Source organism: Pongo pygmaeus, chromosome 1 (genome assembly GCF_028885625.2).
Source record: "Pongo pygmaeus isolate AG05252 chromosome 1, NHGRI_mPonPyg2-v2.0_pri, whole genome shotgun sequence".
Classification (NCBI taxonomy): domain Eukaryota; kingdom Metazoa; phylum Chordata; class Mammalia; order Primates; family Hominidae; genus Pongo; species Pongo pygmaeus.
In genome coordinates this window covers 27513229-27536778 of record NC_072373.2, presented here as the reverse complement: position 1 = coordinate 27536778, position 23550 = coordinate 27513229, and the positions used below count along the sequence as shown (strand labels likewise).

The window sequence follows — 23550 nt, the reverse complement described above, 5'->3', positions numbered from 1 at the left end:
CCCAGCATACTTTATCTTAAATGAGGCTGATCTATAATCCTATTACATGTGTCTGGGTGTCCATCAGTAAATACCATGGGTTGCATTAAGTTTCTAAAAGATACTTTGTGGTTTTAACACCCTCCAAGGACTTTACTTTTAGCAAAGAAGTAAGTTGTTTTCCTGGAGCCAGGTCACTCCACTGTACCAAATAAAAGTTATGGGAAAATGGTGAGGTTTGTATTACCTTTTCTTGCCCAAGCAATAGATCACAGTTGCCTGGCAACCTGCAAGAAATAGGATGCTGTAAAGAGAATGAATGAAACAGAGGAAGACATGAAACACTGCAATGAGAATGGAAGGGCATCAGGACAGCAATCATCAGAAAGAATGCAGATATTGCCGTGTGCCAGTGTACAGCAGGGGTTCTCAAATTGTGGTCCCTGGACCAGCAGCATTAGCCTGACCTGTGAACTTTTTAGAAATGCAAATTCTTGGGCCCATCTAACATCTACTGAATTAGAAACTCTGGGAGTGGAGCCCAGCAATCTGTGTAGTAGCAAGGCCTCCAGTTGATTCAGATATACACTGAAGTTTGAGAAAGCTAAGCCAGAATAATCAAATTTTGCTGAAATAGAATCATGAGGTGAGTATGGTATCAGATTTTATCTGAGATTTGGAGGCAGAGAGAGAGAGAGAGACAACACTGGGAAGTGGGCTGCTAACAGAAATTCATGCAAAAGGTCTTTAATAACCAGTTTTCATTCGGAAAAGGAGTGCAATTCCAAGTCAAGCCAAGTCAGGAACCAGAAGGTATAGGTAGGAAGATACACAAAAGTATAGGACAAGGAACAGTTTTCCCCTTCCTGCCAGGATTTTCCTGACATCTTTTGCCTGAAGACACATTAAAGTTACTTGAGGTCTCTGACACAGGAAGAAACTCATTGATGATGGAGCCTAAAGGAAACAACCCTTCCATTCATCTAATATCACTTGTAAGACAATGCATTGAAAGCTAATCAAACTGAGCTCATAGGGTATAAATAGGTAAGCCCTGGGTAGCACATAAGGGGACAAAAAAACCTTTCAGGAAAACTTGATGACTCTTTGACACCATTCCAATTTTGGTGGACAATGGAGGTTTCACTAGTGTGAATAGAATAGATCATTAACAAAGCATTTGATGCCTCTCTCAACAGATCTTGTTATAGCAGTAGAGAGCTATTTGACAAAGAAAACTATGCCAAGGATATCAAATTACTTTATAGAATCTAGAGTACATGAAGAAGATAAAATGTAACTGTGAGGGCTTGTGACAAGTTTTCAGACAACTTGGCTTTAGCCATGGATTCCAGTGATCAGAGCAGCCTCCAAAAATAACTTAAATATTAATTGTTTATTGATTAAATATTTAACAGAATTGGATCATCATTTGGTCTCTAGCCCAGCATATCAGTGGTAGGAGTTAATCAAAAGGATCAGTTGCCCTAGAAGAGTGGCTTTCAAATTTAGCATGCATTGGAATCCCCCTGGAGGGCTTGTTAACACAGATGATTGAACTCTACCCCGAGAGTTTCTGATTCAGTAGGTCTTGGGTAGGCTTGAGAATTTGCATTTCTAGCAAACTTTCAGGTGATGCTGATGCTGCTGGTCCAGGGACCACGCTTTGAGAACCACAGGACGAGAGAAACCACTGAAGAGTAGAGATTCATTTTGAAGACTACGCCATAGGAAGGAGGCAGAAAGTAGAAAGGAGCACTCCACCGCATAAAGTTGAAACTGGCATCCAGGAATGAGAGATACTAGGCAAGCTTTGGATGATTACAGGAAATAACTTCTCAAAGGTAAAAAATGAAGTCAGATCTCCTTACACCAATGGTAGCTTTTTAAAAGTTCCCATTTCATCAAGAATCAAGACAAGGATCATAAAAGAAATTGTCTTTGAGGCTGTATGCCCTACCTGATTGCTCTTGAACTGGAACTCAGCCAGCCTGGTTGCTTATTTCCAAGGTTAGCCATAAACTGTGCAGATGTGTGAGAAATTGCCCACTACTGAAGATGACTCTTGTGAATAGTCTCTGGTGTGTGGCTGCAAGGGAAGGGTTTTCTTTTCCCAAGATGTTTGTATTTTCCCAAGTTCTCCACCACTTATCCACAGATGCTACTTGTGACACGTACAGTTAGCCTCTGAACTAACATACAGAGCATCGATGTCACCGTCTCCTCAAAAACTTTGGCACATCTTAGTTATCTCTGTGGTCTCAGGATGGAGCATTAGGTGCCGCCTGAATGCTGGAGAAAGCTTCCTCACTGAAAAGGATTTGAGAGCAGAGAAAAGCGCTCATTTGTCAGGCTTCTGTGGAACTTGATTTTCTGTGCCTGATTGTCACTACATCACTCTGCTCTGAGTCAGTCATCAGGAGTCCCCTGACTGCCCAGTGCCCAGTGATGGGCAGCTTTGACTTGCACTGGGTAGAGGATGGAAGGGAGGTGACCCACAGAGGTTGACTGTTTACCCAGTCTCCATCATGGGGATTTTCTTGGCCACACTCTGCTAAAACTGACTCATGAGGAAGACAGCAAGCCCACAGTTCATGGGAGGTAGAACTGTTCCTATTGTTCATATGTCATTTGGCTCAGCTGAATCATCTCCTCCACAACCCAGAAAGGAAGGTGCTTCCATCAACACCTTCTTCATTTGGGGGAAGGGATGGAGTGGGAATTTTCAGGACCTACCTCATTCCTATACCTTTCGCACTCCAAAGAGGGAAGAATGACTTTAGTTATCAGACACATTGATGAGAGCTTGATAATCACTGGCTATTCCTCTACTGGGCAGGGTAAAAACTCAAGGTCACTCACTTCTACATGCTCCCCCATTTCCTGATTCTTCTTGAACTAGCCTTTATTTCAGAGCAATGGGTCAGTCTCTGTGGGTCAACCCCTTGGTAGGACCACCTCAGAGCAGGGAGGACTGATCTCCAGCTTCTCAGCCTGGGACTGGGTGGATAAGTCCACCTTGTAGGGAAGACTTGGCTCTTTATAATTTTGAGTGGGAGGTCAGAAACCCAGCTATATTCCCTAGTCTTCTAATTGTTACAGAAAGTCAAACAGAACTGATGTCGCAATCCTCATTTAACAATCTGTGTATCTTTTATCAACCAGAATCCTCAAGGAGAAGCAAGGTGGGCATTAGGATCTGGGACCAGCCCTCCTCCCCAGCAACTCCCTCACTCTCAGTTCCCAAGAAGTTCTGAGGCTGACACTTTCCCATACATGCTTCTCTTGTGCCAGGATTTATCAGGAGGTGTGGAGGTTTGTTGGGAGCAGGACAGTGTAGGCAGGAAAGGGACTGAGACTTGGCACTAGACATGCCCTTCAGAGTGGGATAGGCCAAGCTAACAGGAGAGGTTGGAGAAGGCACAGGTGCAAGGAGTTCAGCCTTCCACATAGTGGTTCAGCTAAGTAGCTGGTACCAGGTGCTCCAAGTGGAATTGCAAATTATGCCAAAACACGAGCAGGGCCCACTGAAAATTGGGGGCAGGTAATTTTTGGAATTCAGGGCAGGCTGCCAGGCTCTGGCAGATTTTTCCCCAGAAATCCAGACCCCAACACTAAACTAAGATACAGAGCTAAAGACTCCCCTGATCTTAACCTCAGATAAGGAGAGAGGTACTGATATGGACAAGAGACAGGGAAATACTGGGTAGAACAAGGCGGTTCCCTGGCAAAGGCCCCACCTTCAAGCCTGGAAACCCATGGCCCTAAATAGAAACAGGCATTTATCTTTTTGCACCCAAATGTTGCCTTCTGGCCCACCATGCCCCACTATCTCATACCCATATAAACCCCAAATCCCATGCTCCACAAGTAGATGAGCAGAGGCAGAAAAGTTGGCCTGGCAGAGAAGGAAAGAAAAGAAGGAATATCTGAACATCAAGAGGAGTTCATCTGGGGATGATTGGAGAGGAGATTGGCTGCAGGACAGCCAAACTCCAGGTGAAGATCATTCTTCCTACTTCATCCCCTCTTCAGCTCCCCATCCCTCCAGCTGAGAGCCATCTCCATCTGACAACAAAGTCCCCTGCATTTGCCATCCTTCAATTCGTCCATGTGACCTAATTCTTCCTGGATACTGGACAAGGACTCAGGTACCAAGAGGGCACTGAGCTGGTTAACTCTTAAGCCATCTGCAGACAGCAGAGCTAAAAGAGCACTGTAACACACCCACTTGGGCTTTGGGAGTTGCAGGCACCTATCCCTAGATGCTACCATGGCACCTGAGCCCAAAAGTGCTCGCCCTGGCTCTTGCACCTGCCTGTCTGCATGCTCCCACTCCCATAAGGGAGGTAAGGCAGCTGAACAGACAAGCTACACTCCTGTTGCCTGTTCTGTGAGGGGGGTCAGGGAACTCTCCCATTTCAGAACAATCAAGAGCAAGACGAGATGGTTGAACCAAGGATGAGATGAGAACCAAGGTCGAAAAGTGCAACACATGGCTGGGTGCGGTGGCTCATGCCTGTAATCCCAGCACTTTGGGAGGCCGAGGCAGGTGGATCACGAGGTCAGGAGTTGGAGACCAGCCTGACCAACATGGTGAAACCCCGTCTCTACTAAAAATACAAAAATTAGCTGGGCATGGTGGCACACGCCTGTAATTCCAGCTACTCAGGAGGCTGAGGCAGGAGAATCACTTCAACCCAGGAGGCAGAGGTTGCAGTGAGCCGAGATGGCGCCATTGCACTCAAGCCTGGGTGACAGAGTGAAACTCCATTTCGAAGGAAAGAAAGAAAGAAGAAAGAGAGAGAGAGAAAGAAAGAAAGAAGGAAGGAAGGAAGGAAGGAAGGAAGGAAAAAGGAAAAGAAAGAAAGAAAGAAAGAACGAAGGAAAAGAGAGGGAGGGAGGAAGGAAGAAAAAAAGAAAGAAAGAAAAGAGAGGGAGGGAGGAAGGAAGAAAGAGAGAAAGAAAGAAAGAAGGAAAAGTGCAACACTCTTCACTGTTTCCCAGGAAGAAGTTTGGGTATAGGAGTTTTGTAATTACAATGGGCATGTTATTCGACTAGAGAGTTGCAACCCAGGGGTGAGGGCGGAAGCCCACTGAGGACCCCTAGGCCTAATCAAGAGTGAGGGTGACTCAGGTGACACACAAGGAGCCCAGTGGTCAGCTGGTTCAACCTAATCTGGAGAATGACTCAACACCAGGATGCCACTGCCATTGGGAGAGGAGGAGGAAGTGCTAAACCCACTTCAATATTCCCTGTCTTAAGCCCAGATTGTTCTGGGGATTGAGATCTGAAGCTGAGGGGTTGGGGGTCAGTGAATCTGGCTATAGACATTGTAGATCTGCAGATGGAGGGCATGAAACAGGCTGAAACTGCTGCAATATGTACTCGCCCTGAGGGCCTGAGGACCCAGATGATCATCTTAATTTAGATTGCTCCTTGGCCCAAGCAGACATGATAGTGCCTGCATGGCCCTGGCACTGGCACCGATGGTAGCAGTTGGCCTCATTGTGATGGGAAAGCCTCCAGCTCCCTCCAAGATGCAGTTAGGGTTTTTGATCTCATTCTTGGAAGAGTTTTGTTGGATGAATTAAACTGGAATCATCTTCCTTTCCCAGGAAACTGTTGTGTCTTTTGTCGGCTCTGCCTCTGGGTGGAATCTGCAGTCCTTACTTGCTGCTATTTTCTACCATCCTAATAATAGCTCATTGTTAGGCAGACATGACGCAAATACACTTCTCACTATCTTGGGAGATTTGGGGGGGGGGTCTTCTTATTTAAGTTCTTTGTTTAATTATTTAATCCTTTTTTTTTTTTTTTTTTTAGTTTGTTCTCTTTATTTGCCCTTAGTTGGTAAAGAAGACAAGTTGTTGATGAAGGAAATTGGCAAAATATCAGTACGTCTTGAGTTCTTTGGTGATCTGCCTTTTCCAGAATCTTCTGATCTGTCCCTACACCTGCATAAAAAGTGCTTCATGCAATGAAACTGTCCTTACTGGGTGTCATAAGTGAGCTTACTAAATTTGGTGTGTGCCATCAATAACCCCTCACCTTTCCATTTGGGGTAGCATCTACCATTACCTCTTTTCTTTTAACTACCTTGTCTTGCCCTAGAACAGGTAGGAACATCTTATATTCAACAGTTTATCTTCATAGGTGCAGAACAAAGACAGAACCAGAAGTCATCCCTCTGCTCACCTGAGACAAATGCATATTTGACATGCATTCGGAATCAGGCACACCCGCCCCTGACCCTCTGCTGGGAGCATTTTTTATTTAAGATATTTTTGGTTCATCTCTTGAACCTCCTCTCTACCTCCAGTTATCCCTGAGTCCCACTCATACCCCTCTTCTTTATTACTCCCTAGAAAGGAAGTAGAAAGGCAAAAGACTTTTGCCACTAAGTCACTGAAAGAAAGAAACTCGATAATCTGGGAATTGAGGGAAGCCAAGGAAACACATCCTCTCAACCCTTAAGGTGAAGCTCCCAGTAGTCACCATTCCAAGAATGTGGGACCTCAAACTCAAACACCTTTCTTGAGATAGAGTCTTAATAATGAAATCTGGGATTGGGAATGCATGTGTTTCTTTGTCTATCTCAACATTTTTTCAAGACCATTTTTGTAGCCATCCACAGCTGTTTTGTAGGTACAAAGAAAGGGGCCCTACTTCCCATGCTATGGCTGTGAAAAGAAGATAAAATTTCAGGACCCCAAACTCACTATGCCAAAGGGAAAAAAAAAAAGCTTGAGTCACTCAAAACTGCCTTTCATTTTGTTCCTAAATAGATAGCTACAAAGGTAGAAGGTTACAGGCCTCCCCAGGGGGCCTCCCTCACAATTCACTCACAAGAAAATTCTCTGTGCACCCCAAGATCTTTACCTAAAACAGAGTTCTGTTGAATTTCACCCTGATAATGTAAATCAACAGCTTATCTTCATAGGTACAGAACAAAGACAGGATTAGAAGTCATCCCTCTGCTCACCTGAGACAAATACATATTTGAATGCTTCCTTTACTCTATGTTTACTTTGTTTTACCTAAAAATGCAGATTCATTGAGCCGGAGCCAATGCATAGTTGACTATTCCTCTGTCCCCTCTTTTCACATTTAAAATGTGGATTCAGTGAACACCAATCTAGCTTCAAAAGAATGCAATTGCTTGCCTCTTTTGTCTATAGTCTTCCCTTTTTATTTTTTCTTTCCTCTTTCCCCAACTGCTTACTCTTTCCCCTTTAAATGTTGACGACCCCAGACCCTCTTTGGAAAAAGCACAAATCACAGGTGTTCCTGTGACTTTGTGTTCCTTTTTCCTGGGCACATCCTCAGCCTTGGCATAATAAATCTCTAGATTGATTGAGTCACCTCAGCCATTTTCTCTGGTTTTACATGGCCAAAGCATATCTTCCCTCTGTGGCCTTCCTTTGGTCATTAAGGATATTCTTTCTGCCATCAGGTAGGCAGATGGTACTACCTTAACCAGTGCCCATCTTCACATGGGCACTTCTGCACCTTACTCTGAGATGTGGTTGCCACTAAGCAAATATGTATCCATTTGACTTTCAACTCTTTTTTTTTAAATTAACATTGGCATTTTTAATTTGCTTTTTTCATTGACAAATAAAAAACAATACACATGTATGGGGTACAACATATACACATTATAGAATGGGGAAATGAAGCTAATTAACATACATTTTACCTCACACACATCATTTCCTGTGGTGAAAACACTTAAAACCTACTCAGTAATTTTCAAGTACACAATACATTGTGATTAGCCACCATGTTGTACAATAGATCTCTTAAACTTATTCCTCCTGTCTGGAATTTAGTATCCTTTGAACAATAGCTCCCTAATTCTCCCTAATTTTCAACCTCCTTTGTTCACAATGTCTTCAATTCTTCCTCCCAACCAGAAGGCTCTCCCCTCTCCATCCCTACCATCCAAATTGTCTGTATGATTCAGGGTTCAAAAGAGGTTCCAATCGTGCCGTGAGACTCCTCCCACACTCTGGTTCTTGCTGGTAGCTGTTTTAATTATGTTCTCTAGCACTTGTTACAGTGATTCATATCCTGGATATGCCTGTGAATCGCCTGTGGACTGTTTAAAAATGTAGCCTCTGACGAGACAGACCTAATCAGAATCTGTGTGTGTGAACTGCAGGCATCTGTAGTTTTACAAAGCTTCTAATGCACAGCGAGGGTATGAGAAAAACAGATAATATATAAATGACTAATTTTAGTGTTTAACCACACCATGCCTGTTGCTACTTATCTGTCTTTTGAATATGTGCTTTTAACTTCTAGAAGACAGAAACCATATATATATATATATTTTTTTTTGGTACACTACCCTTTCTTCCTATATCTAACCCACTCTTAGATCCAGGGCTGAGATGTTTCAATGAATATTTTGATATACATTTCTGCACATAGTAAAATCACCTAAGGGTTCAACAAACATTTTTGAATAATTTCACTGTACCAGGCACTGGATCTAGGAAGATGAGAGCAACATGAGTCCTTTTAGACTAGAATCTGTAGCTAACAGGTAAATGTCGTTGAGACTGTCATTTGGTTGTTGGGACACATATGGGGTCAAGAAAGCTTTGTTATGATTAAAATGATTGACTTCTGAAAAAGGATAGTGGAGGATGGAAGGAGCCTCTGGGTTTGCAAAGGATGAAGGTTTCAGAGTATTTTGAGGAGGTTCTACTATTTGTGCCATCATACATTCCACACCTTCCTATGCTGTGCAACAAGCAGGGAGAGGTTGTAAACCAAATACCTGCACATCTCCCTCTAAATGGCCACTCATTGGAAAAATAATCTATAGCTTTCCTGCTAAAGGAACATAGCGGGTGCATGAAGCTTATAAGTGAGAGCACATGCTATGGCATAAACATGGGCTGCATTCAGGTGTCTGTGGATGATGTGTGTGCAAGGTCAGCTCTGCAGCTTTCTGCAGGCTGCTGGTATCTCCTTGTCCCATCCCTCAGCTCCTAGGGCTGCCCAGGCAATATTGGGAAAATCATGCGGGGCTTCTCTTAAGTGTCCCACTCTGTCCTTCCCATATCCATCTCCCCTGGAGTATTTTCTCCTTTTATTGCCAGATATCCCCAAAATCTCTCTTCTGTTTAGCAAAAACCTTGTTGTGTGTGTGTGAGTTGAAGTCTTGTTCTGTCACTCAGGCTGCAGCGCAGTTTTGCAATTATAACTCACTGCAGCCTCAAGCTCTTGGGCTCAAGGGATCCTCCCATCTCAGCCTCCCTAGTAGCTAGGACTATGGGCACCCACCACCACGCTCAGCTACTTTTTAAACATTTTTAGAGATGAGGTCTCACTATGTTGCTCAGGCTGGTCCCAAACTCCCAGCCTCAGCTTCCCAAAATGCTGTTATTAGAGGCAGGAGCCATCGTGCCCAGCCCTAAAATCAATTCTTAAGAATGGATAGTATAACTATATTTACAGAAAGGTGTACTTCACTGATAAAGCACTTGGATCTTACTAAATAAATAAGAAAATAACATTTATTGAGTTCCTGATGTGTGCCAGGGTCTACTATGTTGATGCATTATTAGCAAATTAAATAGGGAAGATGATTGGAGGGTTGGGTCTCCTACACCTCAGCACCTGTGACACATAGATGATGGCTTCCTCTTCTTCCTCCTAAGATGAGCCTTGCCTGCTGCTTCTTGAAGGACCACACATTTAGTCTTGATTTCAGATCCCTTTCTGAGCAGATCTCAGAACCTCTCTGTGTTTGCTTTTTTCCTAAGAGCAACTAGTTTCTTTTGTTCCCAACTCCTTTTCCAAGAGGCACAAGGTTGCTTTCTAAACTAGGCCACTCGTTTAAATAGTAACCCCCAGGAAAGAACAGTTTCCAATGAGTCCTGCCATCTTGACAAATGGCCTTGATTCCAATGCACCCTTCTACATATGATCTACATACATGCAATATCAATCTTGATTTACATGTGATTTCAATCTATCTACAATATTACTTTTTATATGTAACATCACCCTTTGACATGCAATGTGGCAGCAATCCATTTACTCTAAGGGATCATAATAGTTCCTACCTGATAGTGTTGTAGTGAAGATTCAGTGAAATAATACAGGTAATCAACCTACAACAGTGCCCAGCATACAGCAAGCACTCCACAAAGGTCCTCACTGTTGTCATCACTTTCCCTTCTGAACAGACTGTTGATAGTGTGATGTTCCTCAGACTACCTTCATTAGTTCCAACCTGCCCAATTTCCTCCATCCCTCCCTCTACCCACAGACTCTCCCTTCTTTCTCTTTCAATAGAGCTTCTATCAATGGTAGTGGTGGTGGTAGTAAGAGCAGAAACAGAATTAAGAATAAATGGAAAGGTATTTCATGTTGCCTAGTTAGCCATAACTAATTATAACTGTTTCCTTAGCATCAATAAACATGAAAGACTTCTGGCTGTAAAGGCATGTCAGGCATTGCTCCAGTTGGAGTTTCCAGCCCTCTCCTTGCTTCCTGTCACACATGACTCTGCAGGCTGCCGCTAGACACTGTGGCTTCTTGTTAGACCTGCTTTGTGTGAACTTTGCTGTCATTGGGAATTTAATCATCTTTCTGAGGCAGGGACCACTGCTTTGTCAATCTGAACCAAGTTGTGATGTCAGAAAGGAAAACTAGCAAAAGTTAGGTCCCAATGTTATGAACAACTACTTAGGGTGCTCTGTCTCTGTCTAAAGAAAGAAAAACACAGTGATCCTAAATGTAAGTAATTCATCATGACATAAAGAGAGTTAAAGGGAAATTAACTTTGTAGCATAAAACAGCACTGACCTATAAACCTACAGAACGAGTAGAAAAGATACTCAGGTTAAAATTATGAGTTTAGAGGAGGTCCATGGAGTGAACTTAAAATAAATGTATAGTTACAGAAAGGGTTGAGGATCTCTCAGGCACTTTAGCCTCTGGATGTCCTAGACTATGGGATGCTGTTTATGTTCTATGCTAGGACAAAACCAAACAGGCCCACTGGAAGCAAGCCAGGTCACTGGTGATATTCCTAGGCCTGGCTGCAGGAACTTTTGTGGGATACATGCCCTTCTTTTGTTTGGAGAAAAATGTTATCCTCTCTTATCCTCTGCTCTTGACTAAACAGATTCTATACCATCATCCCCTTAAGAAAAATGGGCAGGATCCAATCCCAGTTTTCTGTCTGTGTAATGCAGACATTAGGAGCCACTGGGCAGCACAGCCCAGAGTTCTCATTTTCTTTTGAATATAATAACTCTTTTGCAAGGAACGTAAAAGCAGTTGTGCAGCTACATTTGGCTTTAGCAAAAGGAGAAATCTATGAAAATTTAAAAATCAACACAGAACAAGGGGGACATTATTTGATTTTTAAAGGATTGTTGTCAAGGTACCTTGTATCTGGGTGGGGAGAAAGAAACTATCAGGTTTAGGCTGAGAGTTACATTTGACTCTGCTTAGTGGGGCTTCTGTCCAATTTGTTAGTACCCTGGTGTCAGAGAGACAGGGGCTCCCCTGAGACAATTTCAGGTTTGTTTGGTGCTTTGAGAGGCCAGGCTGGGAAGAGGTTCAAGGAGGTGCCTGTTACCACCAATAAGAACAAGGGATGCATTTCCAGGGGCTTGGTTTGGAGTTGGATGGCATCCACCTTCCACAGGGACATTGGCTATTTGGGGACAGATATAGGCTACCAAAGTCAAGTGCTTAATCCTCAATCCAACACTTCGATGCTTCTTTCAATAGACCAAATTTCCTCATACTCACCCAAGTACTTCCAGATTTAAGAGGGCATTAACACGTAGTGTTAGTGAACCCAATAATATGTATATTACTATGGATGGTTGGAGGAATGTCAATGCCAATAGCTAGTCACAGGACACAAGTTCTTTCCTAGTATAGTTAGGTGAAAAATAATCTAGGCTCATGAGTGTCGAATGGGCCCAGATAGTGATTTAGGGTAGGTCATTGATAAAATGGCAGGTTTGAGGGATTAAGTTCAGTAGATTCAGGATGTTTTCATATTCATGCAGGAAATACATAAGAGGAGAGCAACAGGGATGATTCTAAGTGTTACACGTGGCACAACACCCAAGTAAATAGATTGAATTAGTGATTTTAAAACTTCTCATCAAAAAAACTCATGCAGGGGAGTTTCATCTTCTCACAGGCTGCCTGGATTCACCTGAGACAGGGGGCAGGCTGGGAGAGGGCCATTGAGTTTTAGTGGATGGAGTCTATAGCTTCTGATCTGACTCTCCACTGAGGAAGTAGAAGTCTTTGGTGCCCAGGAAATTAGAGTGAATGGGAGATGACAAGGTCATTGTTGAGACTGTTTCCTGTGCAGGGATCAAGTTACTTTAGAACCTGGATCTCTCAGAATGAATTGTTTGGGTCTCTGAACCTCAAACCAAATAGATGAGCTTTATATTTAGGCTGCACATTTCAAGATTGAAATCAAAATTGTCATTTTGACTACAGTATCTCTTACCTGGAGCTATGGCAAACAGGAAGGAAAAAGGTGATATGGGGCTTCACTAGAGCGTCTAGAAGAGTAAGAAGAATGACCACTCTCATTTGACACCTCTATAACAGCTGCTGTGTTGCGATTAGATACATCAATACGATTAAATATTTCATCTTCTTACGAGGTTCCCAGTTTTGTTAGGAAACAAATAATCAGAATCGTTAAATAACTCTTCCAAAGCAGGTGACAGGGCCAAGATTTGAATCCAGGGTTTAGATACTACAGCCCATCTTCTTCTTTTTCTAGAGCTACCAAGGGATTAATGGCACATCACACCTAGGCGTGCTATTGCGGGAAGCAGAATAACAGGGGAACGTGTACTTCATTCGTGTCATTGCAAATTAGTTTATTTGGGTAATCTCTTCTGGCACATCATTTAGCAATAGCAGAGGATTTAAATTAGATTTTCTTTAAGGGGATGTCTATGACCAGATTCTTGCTTGAAGACCTTCAAGGCAGGCACTAGTGGTGGGGCCTGATGTCTGCAGCATGTCCTTGTGAAGGAGAATCTGAGCTGTCCCCTCTACCTTCTGAGTTACTATGCTAAGAAGGGAAACAGACAAACAGCAGGAGGTTGCAGTTCCCAGAAGAGGCATTGTTCTTCAACCGCCTCTGCTGTCTGCCCTGTTACCTAAACAAGTATTACTCTAAATACCTGAAATAGTCATCTTCCAGGAATACACCTGATACTTGCAAAACAGGACAGGCTTCTGTCCATAGGACTTCAAGATGCAAGTAGGTTTTGGGTTTTCTCTGCATGCCTGATTGGTTCTTGTTGTTTCCCTAACACCAGTTCATTTTCTGATTCTTTTCTCTTTGGCCAAGTGCCTCCTTTTCACATTGTGTTAGTAACAACCATTGGGTAGACCAGTGGCATGCATGGCTGGCTTGCATAGATCCTACTCTTCAACTTCATGTTTGAGCATATGCCATCTATTACATCTCCCTGTCCTGTGAGTGATGTTGCAATCAATACAAATAAACTTCAGGGGCCCTCGGCTATAGGTAAACTGTGCCAGCATAAATCGATGAGGTGTTGAGAAACTCTATGTCACATACTCTGATGCTATGTAATTCTATTTTTCTGGCTACCAGAGCCCTCCTACAGATTCCAGGGCTTGGTTTAGAAATCTCCCTGCCTTTCCCAACTTGGCTCACAATGATCCCACCCAAAAATTTGGACTTCTCGGGAGAGACAATGGAACAATGGGAACTATGAGGGCTGTGTTATTCTCACTATTTGACTCAATCTGAACTGTGTCCACTGTAACAGTTAAGGTGTAGGCAAATCTCTCTCAAAATCATCCCTGGACCACCAGCATCAGAATTAGGCACTTGTTAAAAATATAGATCCCCTCGGGACCTCCTATTTATTCAGAATTTCTGCAGTCAATACCCAGGAATCTGAATTTTAGACAAGCTCCCTGTTGTGTCAGTGCCCCTGAAGGAAACTGATGACACACTCAAATTAGGATAATTTTAGGAGAGTTTAATAAAGGGACCATTTCAGAGAGGTAGTCGGGGTAAGGAGAAGTCGCAAGTGCTGTGCGCTGTTAAGAGCCTAGGTGCAGCTATGCAGGGGCACACACAGCAAATGGGTTACTGGAATCTGGGGCAGAAGGACTGTGGGAAGAGCCATAAGATAGGATGTGCTTGGGATTTTGCCATGGAGGGACTCAGCCAGTGCTTGATGGCCCAATAGGGGTATAAGCACCCCAACCTCACTTTGCCAACCTTCTGCAAACCAGAAGCCAGAGGCAAGAAAGCCTGTTGTTTTGCTACACAGGAGGCAGCCCCCTAGGGCATGGGGCACGGTGAGAAGGATGGTGAGTGGCTCTGTGGGACAAATGGAGACTGCCCAGCCTCTGACTCACCCACAGCAAACCTTGAGAACCACTGGGCTAAACATTTTTCTTGTCCCCGGCCGATTAAGACCGGTTTCAGTTCATAAGTAAATGAGACAGAGGGTGAAGGGGAGTAAAAGAAGAGGTGAGAATGGAAGATCCTATTACGGGAAATCCAGGGAAAGCCAGAGATCCAGGAAAAGAGGGTGAGGGAGTTGCAGGGGTGTGAGCAAGTCTATACTTCACTTCCCTGGCGTGCTCCAAATTCCCCTCATGCTGCCCTGCACTTTTGGTCACCTTCCCGTGTGTGTGTGTGTGTGTGTGTGTGTATGTGTTCCTGCCTCTTTTTTCTTGGCACATTTTCACTAACTCCCCAACCTAGCATGAGACTCTTCTCTTCAGTGCTCTGGGAATTGGAGGCAGCATTTTGTGGGTTTTAACTCTTTCTGTGGTCTCCATGATCTGCTACAAGTGGTTCCCATGTTCATGGGCACTTTTTCAAGACTTCATCTGACTGTTTCTGGAAGAGTCTGTAACTACAGTAGTCCTCCCTTATCCACAGTTTTGCTTTCTGCAGTTTTAACTACCCTGCAGAACAGTACAACAAGATATTTTGAAAGAGAGAGAGAGAAAGACCACATTACATAGCTTTTATTGCTGTATATTGTTACAACTATTCTAGTTTATTGTTGTTAATCTCTTGCTACACCTAATTTATAAATTAAACTTTATCATATATACACATGTATAGGAAAACACATAGCATATAAAGAGTTTGGTATTATCAGCAGGTTTAGGCATCCACTGGGGGTCTTAGAATATATTCCCCATGGATAAGGGGGGACCACTATACTTTCTAGCAAAGCTGTGACATTGAACAGAGAGGTGAGATACCAGTGAGAGCTACCAGACCAAAGGTGAGTGTTGGGGGAATCCTTAGAGAAAGCTTATTTAACATTTTTAAAAGAGTTTATTGAGGAACTTGTTAAAATTCAAGATTAACTAAATTGTCTCAAATTATATGTTTTCAGACCAGGGATTGATGCCAGCTCCCTAAAAGTAACCATTTATCTTATGGGTTTTTAGCAGTTCATATTGTGGAACTGGTCCCAAATCCTACCTTCATGATTTTTTTTTAAATATGGAACACTTCACTAATTTGTATGTCATCCTTGCACAGGGGCCAATGCTAATCTTCTCTGTATCGTTCCAATTTTAGCATATGTACTGCTGAAGCAAACAACGAAAAAACTGTGCATTTTTTTCAGTAAGAAAAATGCATACTTTTTTCCTTCTTTGATGACAAATTTTGCCCTCCGACTGTATTTTCTTTGTTACACACAGCCACACTTTGCTATGCCCCTGCATCCTTCTTGTTGCATCAGATTCCATGTAAAGCAAAGAGAATAAAAATTAGATGTATCTCCCATCTATCTGGGGAAGTCTGACGGCAAAGCGGAAAATCCATTGACTTTTCCCCTCTGTTTTTATCTGAAAATGGAATTCGAATCTTACTCTCTTCTTCACACCCCAAGTCCATCCATTTGTTCATCTAAGTGCATACACATTTCACCATAAAGACTCAAATTCACTGGGGAAGAACAAACAGTAATAGTTTACATTTATTGAGCATTTACTACATACCTGTCATTATTCTGAATGCTTACTATAGGTTATTTTATTTAATCCTCACAAGCACACTATGAGGCAGGTACTTATTATTGCCACTTTTCAAATGTGGAAGGTGAGGCACACGGTAGTTAAATAACTTGCCTAGGCTCATACTCCTGCTAAATCTTAGAGCCAGGATTAAAACCAAGGCAGTCTGACTTCAGAGCCTGTGCCCTGAACCACAAAACCATGCTGCCTCTCTGAGTATGAAGAGTTTCTATACTTAAGTTTGCCCCTCTGTTTCCTTTCATTATTCATTTTTTATCAACAGACATTCATAGAGTGTCAAGCGCTGGTGGTGAGAAGCTGAATAAGACTGGTTCTTCTTTTGAGCAGAAACATGGGAGGTCTACAGAACAGGGGAGTGACAGATCCCTGTAATATATGTGAGAGGCAGAATAGGAGGTAGGAATAAAGTGCCCCGGAAGAACAGAGCAGGAAGTGACATTTCAGGAAGTTTTTGGAAAACTTCCTGGATGAGGTCACAGTTAAGCCTGTCAAATAGCAGGTACTTAATAGGTCTTTTGAATGAATGGCAATAGAAATTCATCAAGAAGAGAAAATGATGATAAATGAAAGAAACACCAAGGGCAGATAGTGGCTCTTGACTTTGTTACCCATTTTGAGACCCCATTTGTGTATAGCAGGTGGGCAGCAGAATGAGAGTTCCTGAGATTTAACTCTCGTGAGGTGCCCTGGGTCCCTGTGTGCCTGAGTCAGGACCTAAATGTGGCTGAGAGTCCAGCTCACCGGTGGAGGGGAGGAAAGGTTTCTTTTCTTCGCACATCCATTGCTAGATTCATGGGTAAGGTGCCCCTTACAAAAGACAGATTTACAAGAGAAAGGTATACAAATGTATTAATATAAGTTTTATGTGGACAGGAGCCTTTGGAAATGAAGACCCAAAGAAAGAGAGAAGCTTGTTTACTTTTATGCTTGGGTTGATGAAGAGTGGATAGTCATGGAGAAATATGATTGGAGGACAAAAAGGTGTGATCTGATGGTAACAACCTGGGGAGAACTTAGCAAGACCTCCTTGTTCAGATTCTTCCTGGCCTCTGTGTCTTTGAGGATAAGGATGTTCCTTTCCTCTAGGTAAAGGGATGGCACCTTTTTTTTTTTTTTTTTTTTTGAGACCTAGTCTCGTTCTGTCACCCAGGCTGGAGTGCAGTGGTGTGATCTCAGCTCACTTCAACCTCTGCCTCCCGGGTTCAAGTGATTCTCCTGCCTCAGCCTCCCAAGTAGCTGGGACTACAGGTCATGCCACCACGCCTGGCTAATTTTTTGTATTTTTAGTAGAGACAGGGGTTTCACCTTGTTAGCCAGGATGGTCTTGATCTCCTGACCTCACGATCTGCCCACCTCGGCCTCCCAAAGCGCTGGGATTACAGGCATGAACCACTGCACCCAGCCTGAAGGCACCTCTTGAATGAGGATCTTATGGCCTCTTTCAGGTGGTCAGAAAATTCTGTCCAGGTTTTATAGTCTGCTTTAGGGTAGAAGGACAAGAGAAGGTCAGAGAGTGTCCTTACTGCTTCTGTTGTTTTCTGAAATGCCAAGGGGCCATATTTTGGAGCAGCCTGTCCTGAACTCCAACAGCAAGGGTAGAACAGGGCAGAGTGATAGCCCGGTCAGGAAGTGAATGAATGGGACTCACAGCCACACTGAGTGTCTCTAGTGACACCAAGAGCTCAGGTGAGGCTAAATCAGCCAGGAGCCCCCAGGGGCCCAAAGAGGATGGTCAGGAGTAGGAGGAAGACCTCACTAGTCATAGAACAGAGATAGGAGGGCCGTTTTCTCCGCACATGCCAGTTATAACAGTTGAATTTGCACTCCCCAGTACTCCTAGAGACTCTAACATTGTGAGAAAGCCAATTCTTTCAGAATGTGGAAGACTCGTCAGTTGGACCTGCCAAATCCACCTGTATACTTTGCTATAGTATCAGAAATGATTCCTTTTTGTTTCATTTTCTCTCTCCCCAAGGACCAAGATGGATTTCCAGCCTGGATGTTTTGGCGGGGATTCTATCCAGTGGTTGGAGGAAGGACCACGTGCCCTTCCAACCTTGCATCAGCAATCCCATGAGGCCCGCCATGAGTCACTGCCAGTGGCCCAGACTCAGCTGTGTGGAGTCTCAGACCCTGGGGCGAAACTAGCTAAGTTCATGGGTCTTTCCTGTCTGTGTTTTCAGTGACTCACCCGAAACAGATAATAACAGTGAGGTTGGGCACACCATGTGACTGGTGCCAGCCAGAACAGGTCATGCTGTTAACCCTTGGATCCCAGGCCACCGACTGCTGACTCCCAGGCCCTGGGACAGGCCCATGACACACTTGAGTGATGTCTCCTTCCTATCTCTCTGGGATACTTGGTCAAGGTTTCAGTTTTAGAAATATGACCTTCCCTTGTAAAGGATCTCAAACTTGGGGTGGTTACTGATAGAGACTGCATCAATAACTATTACCCAGGAGGGGCCCTTTGTCCTAAAACACCACCAGAGCACAAGTGAGGAGTTTTCATTCGTCAAATTGGGTGTTCTTCAAAGTTTGCCAGTGTGCAGATCCTGACTCCTTTCCTGGTTCTTTCCATCAGTTGGGTGATTCCCAAAGTCTGGGGAAAGAAAGAGAAAGGAGGAATTTAAGAATGGAACAGATGATTTCTCCCACCTCAGACAAGCAGACTGTGAGCTCACCGTGTATCTTAAGTATTTGTGGGCAGGGTCCCAGGCAGGACCGTAACATGTCAGCATATGACTTAAAGGCTTGGTGACAGAACAAGGATCCACCCAGCTCAGCTGCCCTGCCAGGGTGTCCTCATTGCCTCGCCAGCTTCAGATCACTCCCCAGGGATGCTGCATTAATTATGAAAACCTCTGGTCAAAGTTGAAAGCCTGCAGGATATGTACTATGACCTCATCATTCACATGGGATAGTCCAGAGGTCTCTAAGACTCTCCAAAATATTATTATGATGCAACCTTTACCCCATAATATGTGACAGAGCATAACTCAAAATTTAAGTGATCCTTTGCTGACCCTTAATGAGGTTAAAGTGAAAAAACAAAACAAACAAACAAACAAAAGACAAGATGAGCCGAGATGCTGAGGCTGGGCAGTGATCTGAGTGCTGAGAGTTGCTGATTCTTCAAGATACACGTTGCTCCAGGTCATGGGGCAGGGTGTATATGTACATATGTGTGTGAGTGTGAGAGAGTGGGGGACAGGGTGAGAGACTGGAGTAGGGAGAGGGATGGGACATGTTGCTATGGAGAGAGAGCAGTGAAACAGGCAGTATGAAAGAATACAATCATGTCAGACAGTCGAGGATCTGGGTCTCAGCCCTGACATTCACTACCCAGGTGGCTTTGACAATTCATGAGTCTTCTCTCCTTCACCTGTAAAGTGGGATAACAAGGTAGATTTGTTAAGTTAGGAAATAATATGTGTAATTGCCTAGGAGAGTTCCAGTCACATAGCAGATCATCAGTGGAGGTCCACTCCAATGATGACTGACAACTAGCTGAGAAGTGAATGAGCAAGCCAGGCCAGAAAATTTTATGAACAGTGAAAACTGCAGCCCAAAGTTCTGTGTGTTTCTCAGTAGGAAAACACCTGTATCTTATTTTATGGTGTACAAACATTTTCACTTATGTCACCTCATTCTTCCTCTCAGAAACCTTCTAAGGAAGTTATTGTAGTGATGAGGAAACTGAGGCCCAAGGCCACACAGTCGGCAAGGCTGGAACTGGACCCTAAGTCCTGTGCATCTTTATGCTACCCCATGAGGGAGCAGCTGCAAGTCATGATCACACGTCCATCATGCAGCATCATGGGTGTGACACCAAAAGGATGAGCTTGAAAATGAAACATTATAAAGATTTTGTGTTAACTGCAGAAACTCTAGAAACCAGGCATTGATTCCTTCACTCCAGAAATATTTATTGAGGATCTACAATGTGCTAGGCACTGATTCCAATGCTGAGGATATATCAATGAACCAACAAAACAAAGCCCTGATTCCCAAAAGACAACAGTAAACAATAAGCATAGTAAGTGAGTAAAGTATGTCATATTTTAGAGGGTGTTAAGTGCTTTGGGAAGAGGAAGGAGTAGAACAGAGTAAGAAGGATCTGGATTGCAGGCCACAGGGTGGTTGTAATTTAAAATAAATTAATCCAAGTCGACCAAACTAGGAAAAAGATTTAAGCTGGGGGGCAAGGGAGTGAGGAGTGAATACCCGGAGGCAGAGTGCTCCAGGCAGAAAGGAAAGTCAGAGTCAAGGCCTAAGGCAGGCAGGTGCTTGGCACATTTGAGGAAACTTCAGCACCCAGAGCACAGTGCTGGCACCATGAAGATTGATGGATTGATTATGATGGTCGATCACCAGCCCACAAGCTCAGTTTTATGGTTTCTAGAAAGTCTATTCAAGACTACAAGGGCCTTCCACTGATATACTCATAAATCTGAGCCTCTTGGGCCAGTACATTGAATGAGATAGTATCGTTTTAGTAAGGATTCTTTTCTCTATCAAGGGAATCTTTTCAATAGTGAATTGTGTTCTTGTACTTAAAATATTTCATCTCTAAAGGTTCCATTGATGTCTGACTCTGCAGAAATGACTTGGTGGTATAGACAGGACCCTGATATAGGGATCTCTATTGAGACACTTGACCTGCTGCTGTTTAGTTATATGTTCCATAAAGGCAGCCTATAGGTCCCATCTCTTTACTCAGGCACTGAAGTGCTCCCTGCATCTGGTGCCTCTTGTCCCTACATCCTTACCTCCTCTGCTGTCTTTTACACATCCCTCACTATAAGTCAAGCTAGAAACCTGTGCTCTCCAAATCCTGCCAGAACAAATTTAGAAGAAAAATATTTTATCGCATAAAAGTTTGTATATAACAATTAAGCATACGTTGAAATCTATATTTGCATTTAATTTTCGGATAGCTTGAAAACTAATGTAAAACATTTTAAAATCTTTTTGGCAAATAAATTTGCCCTGGCCCCCTCCAGACAGTGTGCCTTTCCTGGTGTTACCTGTCTCTCCTTTCTTTGCCATAGCTTACCCATACTTGGTATCAGTTACCGGTGTGTCTGCATAAGAAAAAATTTAAATAAAAAGTATGTGTAAACATTGCGAAACAGTTTTCGTAGAAAATAAAATATTTTTAGATACAAGTTAATGCTTCCCAAGATTAGCAGCAGGTAAAATTCTAGGAGACCCCTGTCTCTTTCCCCCAAGCAGAGAAGGTCACTGCTAAATGATCACTGACAAGAAGCTCCTGGGCTACAGCACACTTTCCAAGCTGCAAAATCACAACAGCAGAACTCCTGGTGTTTGTACTATAATTCTGGATATATTTACTTGCCATATTTTTTAGACTTAATCTAGTCTTTTTCTCTTTCTCTCTCTTACACTGGCATTTTTCTTCTTAACACCATTTGAAGTGAGAAAAGTTGTGAGAAAATAATTAAAGTTTGAGTCTTGGTTCTTCCCATCTTTAAATGGATAATAATAACGATAGTAATAATAGCAACACTAATAACAATAGCAACACCAATACCCATAGCAACACCAACAATCAATAAAAGACTCTAGGCAATGACTGAAGTGATAGTATTGGAGAAACAAGCTGACATGCACACAGCAACTATAAGAAGAAAAAAACTGAGGAGAGTAAAAGACAAACCAATCCATAAAGTAAATTAGACATCGATTTTTAGAATACTCTTTACTTTCAAGTCTTAGTTTCAGGCCTCTGTTAATTTTACTCTAAGTTAGATAAAAAGTAAGGGGTTTCTGCAGTCATAAGAGTGTGCTTGGCCAGGCACGGTGGCTCACGCCTGTAATCCCAACACTTTGGGAGGCAGAGGCAGGCAGATCACAAGGTCAGGAAATCAAGACCATCCTGGCTAACATGGTGAATGTTAGCCGTCTCTACTAAAAATACAAAAAATTAGCCGGGCATGGTGGTGGGTGCCTGTAGTACTAGATACTAGGGAGGCTGAGGCAGGAGAATGGTGTGAACCTGGGAGGCGGAGCTTGCAGTGAGCCGAGATCGCACCACTGCACTCCAGCCTGGGCGACAGAGCAAGACTCAGTCTCAAAAAAAAAAAAACAAACAAACAAAAAAAAACAGTGTGCTCTTTGGGGGTTCCACGTATCATTACTTCCTTGCAATGCCAATGATTCTGGAAAAAGTGAGAAAGAGATAGTGAACAGGGAAATGAGAGTAAAGGAAGCTGGACCTAAGAATTAAGTTCATCACCCAATAAAATACTTTACTTTTAGACTGATATTATAAAAAAAATTCCCTGAATTCTCAATAGGCAGTGGCATTTACTGTATTAAAACATCTGAAAAAGTGTGTGTGTGTATGTGTGTGTGTGTGATCCTAGTTACAAATTATGCAGGAAAAGCAGTTTTCCCTACTTTCCCCTACTTTGGGGATGGGATTAAGTCTAGAGTAAGAGACAACTATTTAAGGCAAATAGTTTTATTGTAAAATTAGGATTATATGGTTCAGTAAGGGCAAGAAATAATTCTGGATTTGAGAAGAGGGAGAAAAGGAAATGGAGATTTACACACACACACACACACACGCACATACACACACACAAACCATAGTCCTTGATTCTGCCCATCTCCATCCCTAACCACATCTACCTCATAAGACAGTGTGTCTCAATTCTTTTTCTTTTTTTCCACGTAAGTACAAAGACTGTGCATAGATCCTGGGCTATAGAGCACGCCAGGAACCCCCAGCCATGCAGCTTGGAGAGGCCTGGGGCCTGAGAGTCAGGGAGATCAGAGATACTGGAAGAAAAGCCAGCCAATGAAGAAAGGAAGGTAGTTCAGATGATTTTTTAAATTGCACACTAACTCCTCCAGAGGAAGAGAGAGTAGAGAGAGAAGCCTGGGGCTCAGGAAGAAGGAGAAGAAAGAGAAAAACCTCTCAACCAGCAGATGTATATATTTTCCCCCTGTTTATTTTTTTCTAAATCTGGTTGCAGGAAAAAAAAAGCCCAAGCTGTAGTTACTAATATGTAAGATATGATCCAAACGCAGAAATCTTCCCTTCATCATAAACCAGGTAACTATAATAATAAAAACAAAGCACTTAGAGGTTATGGGAAGAAAGTATTTCCACTTTCAAAACTTTGATTGGAGAACTTTGTTTATTTGAAAAACAGAGCTTTTAAATTATACTTCGTTTATGACATTTGGTTTATTATACTTCTTTCACTTATGCTAGATTGTAGCTGGTCAGAGCCAGTGTCCCCAGCAATCCTAAATAGCTAACCATGTTCACACTGAAAGCATTACACACCATGCATACACAGACACACACACACATACACACATGTACGTATGTACACACACGTACATATGTACACACACATACATCCAGCCATTCTTTGAAATCCAGCTCTTATCCCTCCACATCCTTTTTGAACACTTCCTGGGTTTTCAGTCTATGTGATAATGAGAACCATACCATGTTA

The 23550-nt window shown here is 42.9% G+C and overlaps 1 long non-coding RNA gene and 1 other non-coding gene across 2 annotated transcripts; both read right to left on the bottom strand.

Moving 5' to 3' along the window:
- Positions 1 to 5846: 5846 nt before the first annotated feature.
- Positions 5847 to 18866, bottom strand: LOC129030164 (uncharacterized). The gene is made up of 4 exons (XR_008500573.1): positions 18736 to 18866; positions 18508 to 18653; positions 12492 to 12546; positions 5847 to 5937 (listed from the first exon to the last, which is right to left on the bottom strand). It is a non-coding gene; the product is annotated as an uncharacterized LOC129030164 (long non-coding RNA).
- On the bottom strand, positions 15507 to 15612 carry LOC129023028 (U6 spliceosomal RNA). Its single transcript, XR_008496640.1, has one exon. It is a non-coding gene; the product is annotated as a U6 spliceosomal RNA (small nuclear RNA).
- Positions 18867 to 23550: the final 4684 nt, after the last annotated feature.